General features: G+C 33.7%; 1 long non-coding RNA gene across 1 annotated transcript; it reads left to right on the forward strand.

Annotated features, from left to right (window-relative positions):
- The first annotated feature begins 3,167 nt into the window (after positions 1–3,167).
- LOC139778400 (uncharacterized) lies at positions 3,168–6,157 on the forward strand. Its single transcript, XR_011719557.1, has 2 exons — positions 3,168–3,417; positions 5,966–6,157. It is a non-coding gene; the product is annotated as an uncharacterized lncRNA (long non-coding RNA).
- The last annotated feature ends 7,931 nt before the right edge of the window (positions 6,158–14,088 follow it).

Raw genomic sequence — 14,088 nt, forward strand, 5'->3', positions numbered from 1 at the left:
GTAAACAAAAACGTCAAGTGTACGCGCTCCGTATTAAATGTGTTCCATTTGTATTTTCTATTTAAAAAATAAAGATGTTAAGGGGTTTACTCCAAGTGATTATGTTAAATTAATAACATCTGATTTTGTTAATTATGTTTCTGTATTATATTTGTCATTACATACCTCTTCCAAATAACATACAAGCAAGAAATTTAAAAAATACAATATAAATTATTAAGAATTATCAGAAGAAACACTTGGCGTGCTCGGGTCTTATTAACAACTTATAAATTTTTTTTGTTGCACATATCACAGAAGTAGCATAAAAAGAGCACGCGATAATTCTTTTATAAAAATTAGAACATTTAAGAAGCGCGGCGAAACCACTCAACAACGAACGATAGACCTTAAGTCTGATTTAATTTTTTTAACAAAGATCTGATTCTTTTCATTTCTGTACTTTTTGATTTCTTAATCCTCGATGTGCATTTATAGTGACGAAATGCAATGCTAACTTTATCTTTTTTATTTTAAAACAGTGTTACTGTTACATGCCATGGATTATTCTACCGATTTTATAACATATGAAACATCTATTATAAATTTATAACTTGCTTGCACAATGTCATGACTAATGAGATGTTTGTAAAAGACTATTTATTGATTGTATGATTTTAATAAATTTTATGATTAATCTTAGATTTACATTTGCAAGATAACAAAAGAAAAAAATATCTACATAATAACAAATTAATGTAAATTGCAACTAAATTTACTGCTTTTTGTAAAATCTACTTTCTCCAAAGTTTACATACATTTGGTTTATTATTTATTTACTTTAGAATCAATTGAAATCCGTTTCGAGCAGTAAACATTATACTTCTTTGGCAAAGAAAATGTATGTATTTTTTGCATTTTGAGGCTAACTGCATTCATTTACTTTAGAACCACTAATTGAAATCTATTCTTATGCCTTTATTACGTACCTATAATGTTTGTATAATGTCCATCAGTTATACTTTTACCATATAATGGAACATTGTAAGATACTGGAGGCAATAGGGTCTACCTTATTTAAAAATTAATTATTTCAGTTAATTAATAAATTATAATAAGAAGGCCTTGTAGAGATATTAAACTTTACTTTATCTAAATAAAAAAACATACATAAATCGACAATTTTTTCTCAAATAAACATTTCATAGATGTGGGGTAGGATATCGGGTGAAGGTGCGTCGATTCCCACAATAACGTGTCGTTCAGTTAGGTAAAATCTCGCTCTATTTATTCATGCTCTATTTACAGGTAGAATATTTATTTGATGTGTACGAATACGTGGACGTGTGTGATTGCGTAGGTTATAACTGTGTAGTGTATAATGTAGTTATGTTGCGTATTGTTCGTCCCGAACAGTCTGATTCGAAGAGGCCGAGATCGTGGAGGAGTCCTGAAAACGAGGCCAGAATGTGCGTTACCACAGAGTACTCCGGTTGGAGCTGGATGCGTGGAACTCGGGTTTGGCCGGTCGATGAGGTGTATCTTTCACGGGAGGAAAGTCTCCACCTTGGAGATTAGAAACGGATCCTCGGTCTTGGCCCCAGGTACAGGAATCGGACTTGGAGAAGGCAGCGCCTTGGTCTCGGTGTTGTCTGGTGAGCTGGGTCGTAAACGACCCAGGAAACCTCTCCGCGGCAGGGTGTCGGTTGACTCTTACCACAGGAAGTTAATGCCCTGCAAAGCAGGTATAAACGAAGGCCCCGAAGAAGCACGCTCCGTATCAAACAAAGGCCCCAGGAGGAGCACACTTCGTATGTCAAGGGCCGGCTGAGCTGCCCTATATATATAGGGGTCGGTACCGGCGAATGCGCCGCGTAGCGGGCGCGCGCCGAACTATCCGCCGATCGATACCGTGGTACCGCCCGCGTCGCGCGCCTCCCGTCGTACTGCCCGCGCCGCGCGCGTACCGTCGCGCGCTTGTGGTGGACAGCTGACCGCCACAATAGACAACTTAAAAAAAAAAACTACTTTGGGCTTTATTAAACTATAGTAGTATAATAAGGCCCGAACCTTAAAAAAACATTTTCAAAAATTTTAATACATAAAGGAATTTACAAAATAACGAAACAAATAACATTTATAAAACTTAAAGAAACGAACAAAAATGGCAAGTACTAGATAAATTAAAACAAATAAAAAATGTAATAAAACTTACGAATCTTTATCGGGAGTTTTTGTAGAACAGCAGCTGTCGCTATCTCGCGCGACAATCGCGGCGCGGCGCCGCGCCGTTGGCGATAAGGCGCAGGGGTCGCATAGCTAGCGTGGCGTTGCGGACTTAAGTTTATTCTCTACGTGTGTATAAAATTTTAATGCGTTTGCACCACTCTAAATATGGATTTGACAGGTTGGGCCTTATTACACTCCGGTACCGTATTTACCTCAAGTACCTACCTTACTAACATAATATGTTACATGTTATGGTTATAATGTGTAATGTAATCACGAAATAGATAAAAAGTGTGCAAATTCGAAACTTGCACATTGCTTCCTTATCATTACAGATCGCTATATCATTGTTCCTCTTCAGAGCTAACTTGATATTTTTAAATTACAGTAACATAATTATTATCATAAAATAGTATGGTTTCCTTATGGAGAAAGCTTTATGAGCGAAATGAAATGATGAGGAAGCAATGTGCAAGTTTCTAATTTACACACTTTTTTTATTGTGATAAGATTTACTGCATTTACTCGCACAATTTTTAGGATTTTAATAAAAATAATTTTTTTATAGTTATATTAGATATGTGTATTTCTTATAACTATAAAAATATATCCATATTTATTAGTTAGATATGTATATGTATGTACACTACCGTGTTGGAAAGTTCCCAGACACTTGCCGACACGGCAGTGTATATTATGATAAATTATCGCACTCGTGCAAATTAAAAATCTGAAAATGTTTGAATCGTGCGATGTGTGCTTTCAGTATATCCGCTATACGATATATAAAATATAAAATATTGTGATTTTACATATTTATATAGTAGTAATAAAAATTGTGATAATTATCTTTACGTACGTATTCTTTTCAAACTATCACGCATCTTACGATGCTTGATATATTTCGTCGTAACTGAAAAAATAAAAAGTGTATGTTCTCTACTTTATGTTCTTGATATACTTTATCGCCAATGTATAGATACAAGTTTCACTATAAATAAGTTAGACCACGAAATCAAGTATATCAGTCGCAAAATACGTAGCAAGACGTAATACATTTTATTTTACTACGAGAAAGCTAACATGAAAGCTGTAATTTTATTATTCGCTTTAATTGCGATCTTGGTCGCAGTTAATATTCCGGCTATTAATGGAGAATCTTTGGCTAAAGCTGAACCTTGGGGTAAAGCTGAACCTGGGCCTTTTATGGTACGATAAATTTATTTCTTTTTTTTAATATTATTCTAAATAATAATTAAAATAAGATGATATATAATTTCGCGTATATGTAGAATATATACCTATCGCATATGAATTTATTTGATTGCTTATTATAATCATTTTTAACCAGTTACATTTTTACCTGTCAGTCATATATTTTCCACAGAGATAAGCAAGCAAATCTTTTTATACGGAAAACGAAATTCTTTATGTATTAGTTTATAACTTGTTATTTATTATTAGTGACAGTACAAAGGACCCCGCACTTTTTCTACATTAAATAAGTCCCGACCGATTTTCTTCAAATTCCGTATACAATTAGACGTATCATTAGATAGATCCCAAAAAGGATTTTAAAAAATCACTTTTCCGAGCTGTTAAAGCAATATACATGATAATAATGCAGAGTCCGATATTTTGAGATTTGCATTAAAAATCATTTACTTGTAAAAAAAAGAGATGTATGATAAGAGTTTATCGTACATCTCTTTAAGTTTTATATAGAACTTTAATACAGCAATACTTTTCGAATATGAGTTTTTTGGTCAAATAGAGTATTGAAAAACCTTTCAAAATCGAGAATATATATAATTCTTATCGTTACATCTCTTTCTTTTTTTACAAGAATAATTTCCAATGCAAATTTCAAAATATCGTATAATACAGACTCTGCATTATCAGGTATATCGTTTCAACAGCTGGAAAAAATATTTTTTTTTGAAAAATCTATTTTGTGGTTAATCTACCTAATAATTATACATCTAATGGTATACGGAATTTGAAGGAAATAGATCGGGACCTATTCTACGTAGAAAAAGTGCGGCGTCCTTTACAACAAAATTAAATTTACAATTTGTAAAGGCGTGGATTATTTATTCTTACACGTAAATATAATATTTAAAATGTTAGTAAATATACCGAACAGGGGACCCACCTCCGATGATCCCGACTTTGACATATGTTGTCAAGGACATGACCCTGAGTAACTTTTCCTTATAACTTAATCGTCGCTCATTGCTTATTTAAAAGTTATTAACAAAAAAAGTTTGAAAAGTATAGCAGTTATTTTGAGTATTGAAAGGTACAAACGACTAATGTATGTAAAAATAGTACATATATGAACAAAGAAAAGTTATTTAAAGTAGTAAATCAAGGGCGGCAGTGTGGTCTAGTGGTAGAGCGCCAGACTCGTAATCTGAGGAACCAGGTTCGAGTCCACTAGAGCCATGTAAACATGGAATGTTTTTCCGAAGCTGCGCCCCTCCGTGCAAGATAGGCTCTTGTGCGGAGCAAACTGGGCTCCGTCTTTCGGAAAGAGACGTTAAGCCGTTGGTCCAAAAGGGTTAAAGTAAGAGGAGAAAGGGTAGTAGTGTAAAGGTTTGGGTAACGTTCCTTATAAAAACGACTTGCAAACCCTGCGGGGATAAGCAATAAAGATAGTTTATGAGTTTTTTAAAAGTAGTAAATCGTTAATATATTGAACAGTTTTTTTGTTAAAGCAGAGAATAGTTAGCATAGAAAAGGGTAAAAATAAAGATAAGGGGAGACATCTCTAATAATCTTGACCTTGACATATGTTAAGAACATTACCCTCAGTAATTTTTCTTTATAACTTAATCGTCGGTCATTGTAGCCCCTTCCTCGTAAGCAGGGGTGGGTGGGGGGTGGACGTTGGTTCGCGTGAAAAGTTGAAAACCTCAACCGTACAATAATAAACCTCGTTTCGTCTTATAAGCAGGGGTGGGAGGAGGAAGTGAATCTCGCTATGCGTGGAAAGTACAATGCTGTCCAGAGAACCATCTATGCAAAACAAGGTCCATCCTACCCCATCCCACTCCTGCTTACAGGGCGAAACAAGGTCTAACAGTGTACGGTTGGGTTTTCAACTTTCCACGCGAAGCGAGGTCCACCCCCACCCACCCCTACCTGCGAGAGAGGGGCGGCAGCCTACATGTGTATTGTCTATACCGTCTATACACACATATCAGCAAATTACTTCCCTTAGTATCGACACAAACTGTTATATACTTCTCAATTTTTTTTGTTTATAACTTTTAAATAAGCAATAAGCGACGATTAAGTTATAAGGAAAAGTTACTCAGGGTCATGTCCTTGACAACATATGTCAAGGTCAAGATCATCGGAGGTGGGTCCTCTATTCGGTATATTTACCAAAATGTTTTTTGTTAGTGATATTTATCAAAATATGTGACATCGAAGGGCATAATAAATGTAATGATTGTTTTTATTTGGCATATATCTTTTAAACTACTATGCATTTCACGATGCTTGATATACTTTATGATATTTTTATTCCTTTAAATATTTTTAAATCTTTTGTTATATTTTTGAACTTATGCATGGCAAGTTAACGAAACGTGAAGGAAAGAAATCTAAATTTGTTTAATGTAATACACAAATTATTTAATGACATTTTTAAACAATAACACTGTTACCACGGTTTCTATCATCTTAAAGTTTAAGCATTATCGTTATATTGTAACGTTTGTTAAGGAAAATATATTGTGTATTTCAGGAAAAAATAACAGATTGGATCAAAGATATGATGGCCAAGATTAAATGAATGGGGAAATGATACGGAAATCTTGAGAGTATTAACCCTGTTAATATTTGATACATTATCTCGACAGACCTGAAATAAATTACTTAAATATTTGTGAATGTTTGTGAATTAAATAAACGCAGCAGCAAATTAAATTAATCTTAATTATTTATGTCAAGTTATTTAATAATATCCATAGAAACATTTCTTAATACAAGGTAGCAGGTCGAATATATGCAATATTAAAATGTGTAGTAAATAATAACTTCTTATTTAGTATTTGTGCGAAGAAAAAATTGTCGTCCAATTCGCCGAAAAATTTTAAATAATCACCAAATATAGATATTAATAGAAACCTACATAAATTTAAACATAACATAGGTTTAGGTTGGAATATAATCTTGATGAAAATTTAAATGATAATGAATAAGATGCACATATGTAGGTATAAGATCTACTAAAGCGCGTTGTTCTCAATATTTGACATTAAATTTCCGAAACCTGCGTTTTAATCTATAGATTTATATGCAATCTTTGCTACCTCTCTATGCTGCAGTAGCATTAATTTATACAAATAAATATTAAGAACAAATTAATTATTATTATTTTTGCTAACATTAGATTAAATATTATAAATGCAGTGACTGAAATAAATAAAAATAAATACAAAAAAGTTTATTTCCAATGTTTATTTTTTGTTCTTATAGGTAGGTACTGTTTCAAAACTATAATATATAATTTGATTTATTATAATTATAATATAATTATTTGCTGTTCGAGGAAGATAATTATTATATCTTAATATCTTAACCCACACAGAGCATATTTTTTAATAGATATCCAATGGATATCCACATATCCATATAACGTCCATATCTATGGTGGATATTTAATAGATATCTATTAAATGTAAAAATATCCATATCTCTCAAATAGCCACCAGGGATATCCATTAAATATCCATGTGTCATCCACATATCCATATTTCTCAAATAGCCACCAGGGATATCCATTAGATATCCACGTGTTATCCACATATCTATATCCACAAAATAGCTACCAAAGATATTTATTAAACTAGATCTTTCGCCCGCGCTTCGCGCGAGCTCAAAATCTATTCCCCTCTCCCCAAACTCACCCATTAATTATGAGCCCTTTCTCCTCAAACTGCAACCTACATCTTCGAATTCTTTTTTAATGAATAATAAATAATAGATAATATTATAGATGCAGATTGTCAAATATTTCAAAAATGTAGTCCACTATATTAAAGTCTTTAAATTTTAAGAACATAAAAGAAAAATTGGCAATAAGAACCCTGGCAAAAATGAGAAGTTTCATAAACGTTTGTTTGATGTTTACGTGAGCGTTTGCGGAAGTTCGTTGAGAGTTTAGAAACGGTCAGTAGAGAGTTCGTAGAGCGGAAATTGCAACGCTGCAGCGTTTGAAAGGCGTTTGTATATAGCGTTTTTGAGAGTTTACACAGCGTTTACATGACGTATGACGTTTGCTGAGAGTTCTTTAAAACATTTAGAGATTCTCTGTTAAGCGTTTAGGCTGCGTTCAGAAACGTCACCCGGGTACACACGGGTATACTCCCTTCTCCTAACTCGCTGAGATAGAAAGAGAAGGGATTATACTCGTGTGCACTCGGGTGACGTTTTCGAACGCAGCCCTGATAAGTCGAAAGCGTTTGCTTTCATCATTGAAAACTGCGTGCAGCCTCTATTGAGCTTAACGGGCGTTTACTCTTGTCGTTAGAAGAAATGGCGTAAAGAGCGTTAAATGTTAAAATCTGCTTTTCGCCTCGCAGGGGGTCTGCTTATATACGCGGCTGGATGTATTTTAATGCGAGAAAGATACGCCGTTTAGCGGCATTGTTAGAAGAATGTTTGCTGAACGGAGGGAAAACGCTTGTGTTACGGAGTCGGGAAAAGCGTTTCTTGGGCGTCTCCAAGCCGTTTGCGTTAACGCCTTACAAATCGTTCACTGCGCCTCTACAATTCGCCATCGGAAGAGCGTTTGCTGAACGGATTGAAAACGCTTGTCTTACGGCGTTGGGAAAAGCGTTTGCTAAACGTTTGAAAAATCTGACAGCAAACTCTCTGCACGCAGCGTTTACTGAGCGTTCTCTGAAAAGCGTTGCCTCAGCATTTCAGAACTTTCATGAAACGTTATATACAGCGTTTTATAAGGGTTCTGAAAGCGTTCAAAATCCAACGGCGTTGTGTAAGCGTTCTTATAAAGTTTGAAAGCGTATAAACTCTCAAAAAACCCTCATTAAACGGTTGTCAACGCTTTATAAAGCTTCTTAATTTTCGCCAGGGAAAGTCGACGCGGTTATTGGTGCGTAATGTCCAAAGACACTTGTAATATGAAAATATATCTGTCTTTGGACATTACGCACCAATAACCGCGTCGACTCTCTTATTGCCAATTTTTCTTTTATGTTCTTATTATTATCGAGAGTCCTTAATTATTTTATTATTCTTTAAATTTTATTTTTGCTCGTGCCTCGCGCGTTTTCACCTTCCGCTGACCCGTCATTATTGACTCTCTTTCATTTTCTTTCATTTTATTTTTTTTTTGTTCCTCCTTTTTTCTATTTTGTTTAAAAATTCTACCGGGTTTAGTTTTACATTTGCTGCCTTTCTGTTCTAATATCAATTCATTTTTTTTTCGTCAGCGCTTTGCGCTCTTTCACCCTCTAAGAAATTATCTATTAATGAAAAATTAAACATCCTCCAAAAATTAAAAAAATTTTGGCACTGGTTTCAAGAAAATCGGTCCATTAAGGAGGTTGGAGCAGTTTGGTCAACCAAAGATTTTTGTTTGTAAAAAATATATATGATAGTATAGGATCTACCGCATGTGTGGAATAAATTTCAGATTTATTGACCATCCAGGAGCTGAGATATTAGCTTCCAAAAATGCGTCGTTTTACATGGGGTTATATGGAGAAAGCGTTGACGGCGATGATTGATCCCAATTTTCTTTAATATCTAGTAAAGATAAACGCTCAAAAAACGTGCCTACGCGTACAGTAAATTAATGCAAACATTTAGAACGCAAGAAACCCATACAGCATGAAATATTCCATGAATGTTCTATAAATATTCTTTAGAATATTTATGAATTTTCTATAAATGATCTATAAATGTGCAAAGAACGTGTAATGTCCCGCTTTGAATGTCCTTAGAAATTTCTGTAAATATTCTCGAATAATCTACAAATGTTTTATAAATATTTCCGCATAATCCATAATTTTTTTATATATGCAAAATATATTTATGGAACATTTATAGATTATTTTAGAAACATTAAAAATGGGGTATCGCATATTTTGTATACATTTATAAAACAATTATAGGATATTTGTGAATATTTGTGAATTTATTAAAACAATCTTGGAATACAGACATTTTTCTTAATATATTTGGGAATATTTACAAACATTTGTAGATTATTCGAGAATATTTTTAGAAATATTACTTCAAAAAATAAAATATGTTTAACTCAATCAGCAATAATTGTATGTTTCATGTTTGAAAGATTTTTTTAATATCTGTAAAATAATATAGGTACATCTTGATATTTGAAAAATATACATATCTTGCGAATGTCATACTCTTGCTTCGCCAGAGACCTGCTTATATTAGCCCTCAACTGAAATTTACTTACGAGTTAGTCTTACCATCATGCGCCCCCTAGCGGCGTCGTTCCAAACTAGCACGGAAAGATGCGCTACTATGCATCTTTTAATTAAAAATATTTCATAATATTTTTAAAATATTTAAAAAAAGATTATGAAACCAATAATAAATTTAAATTTCCAAAATTCTTTGCTTTGTCAGTGAAAAATTAACACAGGTTGTATTTTTGACCAAACTGACATTTATTCTTAAGTTAACTCGACGTTTCGACACTGGTTTTGTGTCCTTATAAAGAGATTTCTAAAAGTATACAAAACGAAGTCGTTACAAGCATATTGTTACAGGAAAAAATGTCGCACGAGAAACAATCAAGGAAATATCTACCTATCTCATACTGTTCGCAAATTGCATTAGCCACCCACAAAGTTCTTGCAGTTCTACTAACATTGTCAAAATTCTTATCTTAAAAAAGGTCGCACTCCAGAGCGAGCCGCAGTCATGATGTGAACGGAACCGACCGGCGACACGTCGTTCCGGATCGAAAGACAGCGACTGACTAATCGCCAATATATAAATAAACGACTGTATAGGTCAAACAAATAAAAATAACGCTTAGAGAGAAATTATTACATGGCTCTTATGATTCTATCGTATAGCGGATTGAGATTCTCAGTGTCTTTCTTTAAATTGATCGTGATCTTTTGTTCTTTTTTTATGTAAAACATTTCTGCAATTTCCCTCTTCCTTACATTTCTCTCTCTATGCATAATTTCCGTATCGGACCATTTAAAATCATGCCCGTGTGCAAGTCGGTGCTTGCTAACAACGGAGTGTTTATTCACATCTTTTTTGATGTCACCTAAATGTTCCTTCACACGAGTTTCCAAATGTCTTAGGGTTTGTCCAATATAAGAAACGTTACAGTCATTACATTCGATTTTGTAGACCACTCCTGTTTCTTTCATATTTTCGAGCTTATCTTTGCTCCGTTTTATAATTGAATCCAGTTTTTTGGGGATCGTGTAAAGGACATCCAGGCCACATCGGTTTACAGTCCGGCGAATATTCTCACTAAGACCCTTAATGTAAGGAAGCGCAATGTATCTCCGGGCGTCGAAAGTATTGCTTACATTATTACAGTCGGTGATGTTACTGCGATGCTTTAATTCTTTTAATCTCTTGTTAATTTGCTTATCAATCAGCTCTTCTGGGAAGCAATTATTCCTAAGGATGTCCCTCACAATTTTAATATTAGAACTATGAAATTGTTTATCCGAAAGTAAAATTGCATGGTCAACAAGGCTTGTGATTGTATTATATTTGTATTTCAGTGGATGGTTGGAAAAGTAATTTACATATCGGCCCGAGAACGTGGGTTTCCTGTGCCAATTAGTCAAAAGCCTGTTGCCATTTTTGATAATGAGAGTGTCTAGAAAGGGGATGGCCCCATTTACCTCCAATTCGTGAGTAAATTTTAAACGGGGGTGATAGTTATTAAACACGTCAAGGACATCCCCAATTTTATCCTTAGGAATTATGGCAATAACATCATCGACATAACGGCGGAAAAACGACAGAGAAAAATTAAGCATAGCAAGACAGTGGGTCTCTAAATCCTCCATCACGATATCCGCTAATATTGGTGAAAGCGGAGATCCCATCGGGCTGCCAAAGATCTGTTCATATGTGTCACCATTAAAACTGAAACTCGTAGATCCCAGTACCAGCTCAATAGCATGCAATAGCATGCAATAAATTTAAAATATTTTTAAATATTTTGGAACGAAATTATAAAACAATAAATATGTAGATATAAATTAATATTTCAAAAATATATTTCAAATATTTAAGAAAATATTGTCTGGGTGATAAAAAAGAACATTTTTATAAATATTTTTAAAAGATTCTTAAAATATTCTTAAAAATGTTATCACAAAAGGTTTTTTAACTTTTTTAAAATATTTCTTGTAATATTTTTATAGAAATATTCAAAAATATTTTTTAAAAACATTTTGTGCTGTATGGGTAGGTCCGAAGTTAGAGGGGAGACTGTGGTAAATCGCTTACAGTAATCACGACGATTAACGTAGATACTAAATTTTTATCAAATTTTACGGGAGACCAGTGGCAATTTTCTACCTGTATAGATACATACCTGCTTGTGCAGATACTCCATTGAAATAATTATATTTATTCCAAAAATTTTTTATTAATGTTGATTTCTACGGTTGACAGATACTTATTATATTTGTTTTCTTATTATCTCGATTGTTATGGAGGTTCTAGGATTGAATATGCGCAAAACGTTTGCAGAATATTCATAAAATATTCTTGAAATATGCATAACATATTGGCTGCGTTCGGGGAGCGCGCTATTAGCGCTATTGCATTATTCTATCTTTATCGCTCATCGGGTGTAAAACAAGGATAGAATAAGCAAATAGCGCTAATAGCGCGCTCCCCGAATCCAGCCATTGTAGATACTTCAAGAAAATCACGAAATATTCTATAAATATTGCAGAAAAATTTCTAAAAAGTTTTTATTAATGTTTTCCAGAATATTTATATAATGTTCCAAAATATTCTTTAAATATTCCTAGATTAGTTAGAATGTTTTCAATATTTTTCCTAAAATGTTTATAGATTATTTTAAAAATATTCTACTAATATGTAAAAAATATTCTATTAATATTCTGATTATTTCATGTTTATCGCAATGTTTACAGATTATTATCGAAATATTCATAGCAATTCTAGAAAAGTTTCTTAGAATATTCATAGCACATGCTTAAATGTTTAAGAATATTAACAAAATGTTATGTAAATATTTCAAATGTTCTATATTTGTCAAAATATTTATAGAACATTCTATGCATTTTTTAAATGTACTACATTTATTAGAATATTTGTAGAATATTCTATGCCCTTATAGAAAAAAACATTCAACCCATAGAAAAACCCTTAAAGTTGGGTGTGATTTCGGACCGCCAATAGAACGTTAACCATTTAAATGATAGTTAACCTTCTATTAGCGGTCCGAAATCACACCCAACTTTAAAGGTTTTTCTATGGGTTCAGTGTATTTTTCTATAAGGGTGCATATTCCGAATAGACAAAATTTCATGGAATATTTATAGAACTTCTACAGAATATTCTGAATAACCCGTGGAATATTAAAATATTTATAGATTGTTTATAGCACATTTTTTGCATATTCCATGCTGTATGGGAAACACGTATTCACCACCTAATAACAAATATATTACGAGTTAAAGCGATCGAAATTAGACTGAAACAGCAGTTGATAGTTCGCGAGTAGGTAGATGTGGCAACGCAGCGTCGGCAATGTAACCTTAACCTTACCCAGAATGACAGAAAATTCACCGGCATGTTTACGTTTAGCAACTGCCGCTACGTGGCTCAACACAGAGGCGAGCATTGCTACCAACCCCATAAAAGTGCAACGTTGCCAAGTTTCAATCGTATTTAATATAATCGACGGAAAGTTATTAAAAAATCGATAGCTTATATAATTGTCAAGGGAGCTATCAGTAATAATCATTATTTCATTCTATCAACGGCAAAACATATGTTCATGCCATTTTTATATTGAAATAATTAGCAATACCACAAGTTTTCAAGTTAGCATTGGCAAAAAGTGTTTCGTTTTTAGCTAATTAAAATATAAAGATGCATAATATGATACTTTTACTATACGTTTTATGCAATAGCAGCGTATGGAGAATAAAATGATACCTAATACAGATTTTTTAATGACCTAATAAAAAACTTTTTTCTAAACCGTCAATTGACTCAACTGGACCGCTCCAACCTCCTTAAACAAAAATTAGAAACATCCCGCCAACCAGAAGTTCCCAAAACGAAAACCAGACACCTCTCACAACGAAATTGTTAGATTGAACGAACTTACCTGTGAAGTTCGATCCTAATTATGCCCTGTGTCTCGTCCGGATGGAATAATTATGTAGTCGTGCTCCTGCACGCTTCCAGACAACAGCATTCAAAGAATTGCTCCAAAATAAAAAGCGCGCGCGTGCTCCTCAGCGCCCCCCGCACGGTTCGCGCCACCAGGCGCTGCGCGCGCCTTCGTTCTTCATAAGTTTAAAGAAGACAAATCGCGATATATTAGGGAGGGGAGAAAAATGGCAAGGGTGGGCGGCCATCCGGACGAGACACAGGGCATAATTAGGATCGAACTTCACAGGTAAGTTCGTTCAATCTAACAATTATGCCCAGTTGTCTCGTCCGGATGGAATAATTATGTAGCTGTTCAAAAAAGAATCGCGATTTGTTATCCAAATACTGTATTATAAAAATAATATTAATCACAAACTAGTGTTGATGACATAAGATGGGCAATGTATAGTTATATAAAGCAATTACATTAAGATACCGTAAGAAACTGTTTTTTTTTTTTTTACT

Source organism: Temnothorax nylanderi, unplaced genomic scaffold (genome assembly GCF_030848795.1).
Source record: "Temnothorax nylanderi isolate EJ_2023f unplaced genomic scaffold, tnyl_v1.0 TNYL_tig0182_pilon, whole genome shotgun sequence".
NCBI lineage: Eukaryota > Metazoa > Arthropoda > Insecta > Hymenoptera > Formicidae > Temnothorax > Temnothorax nylanderi.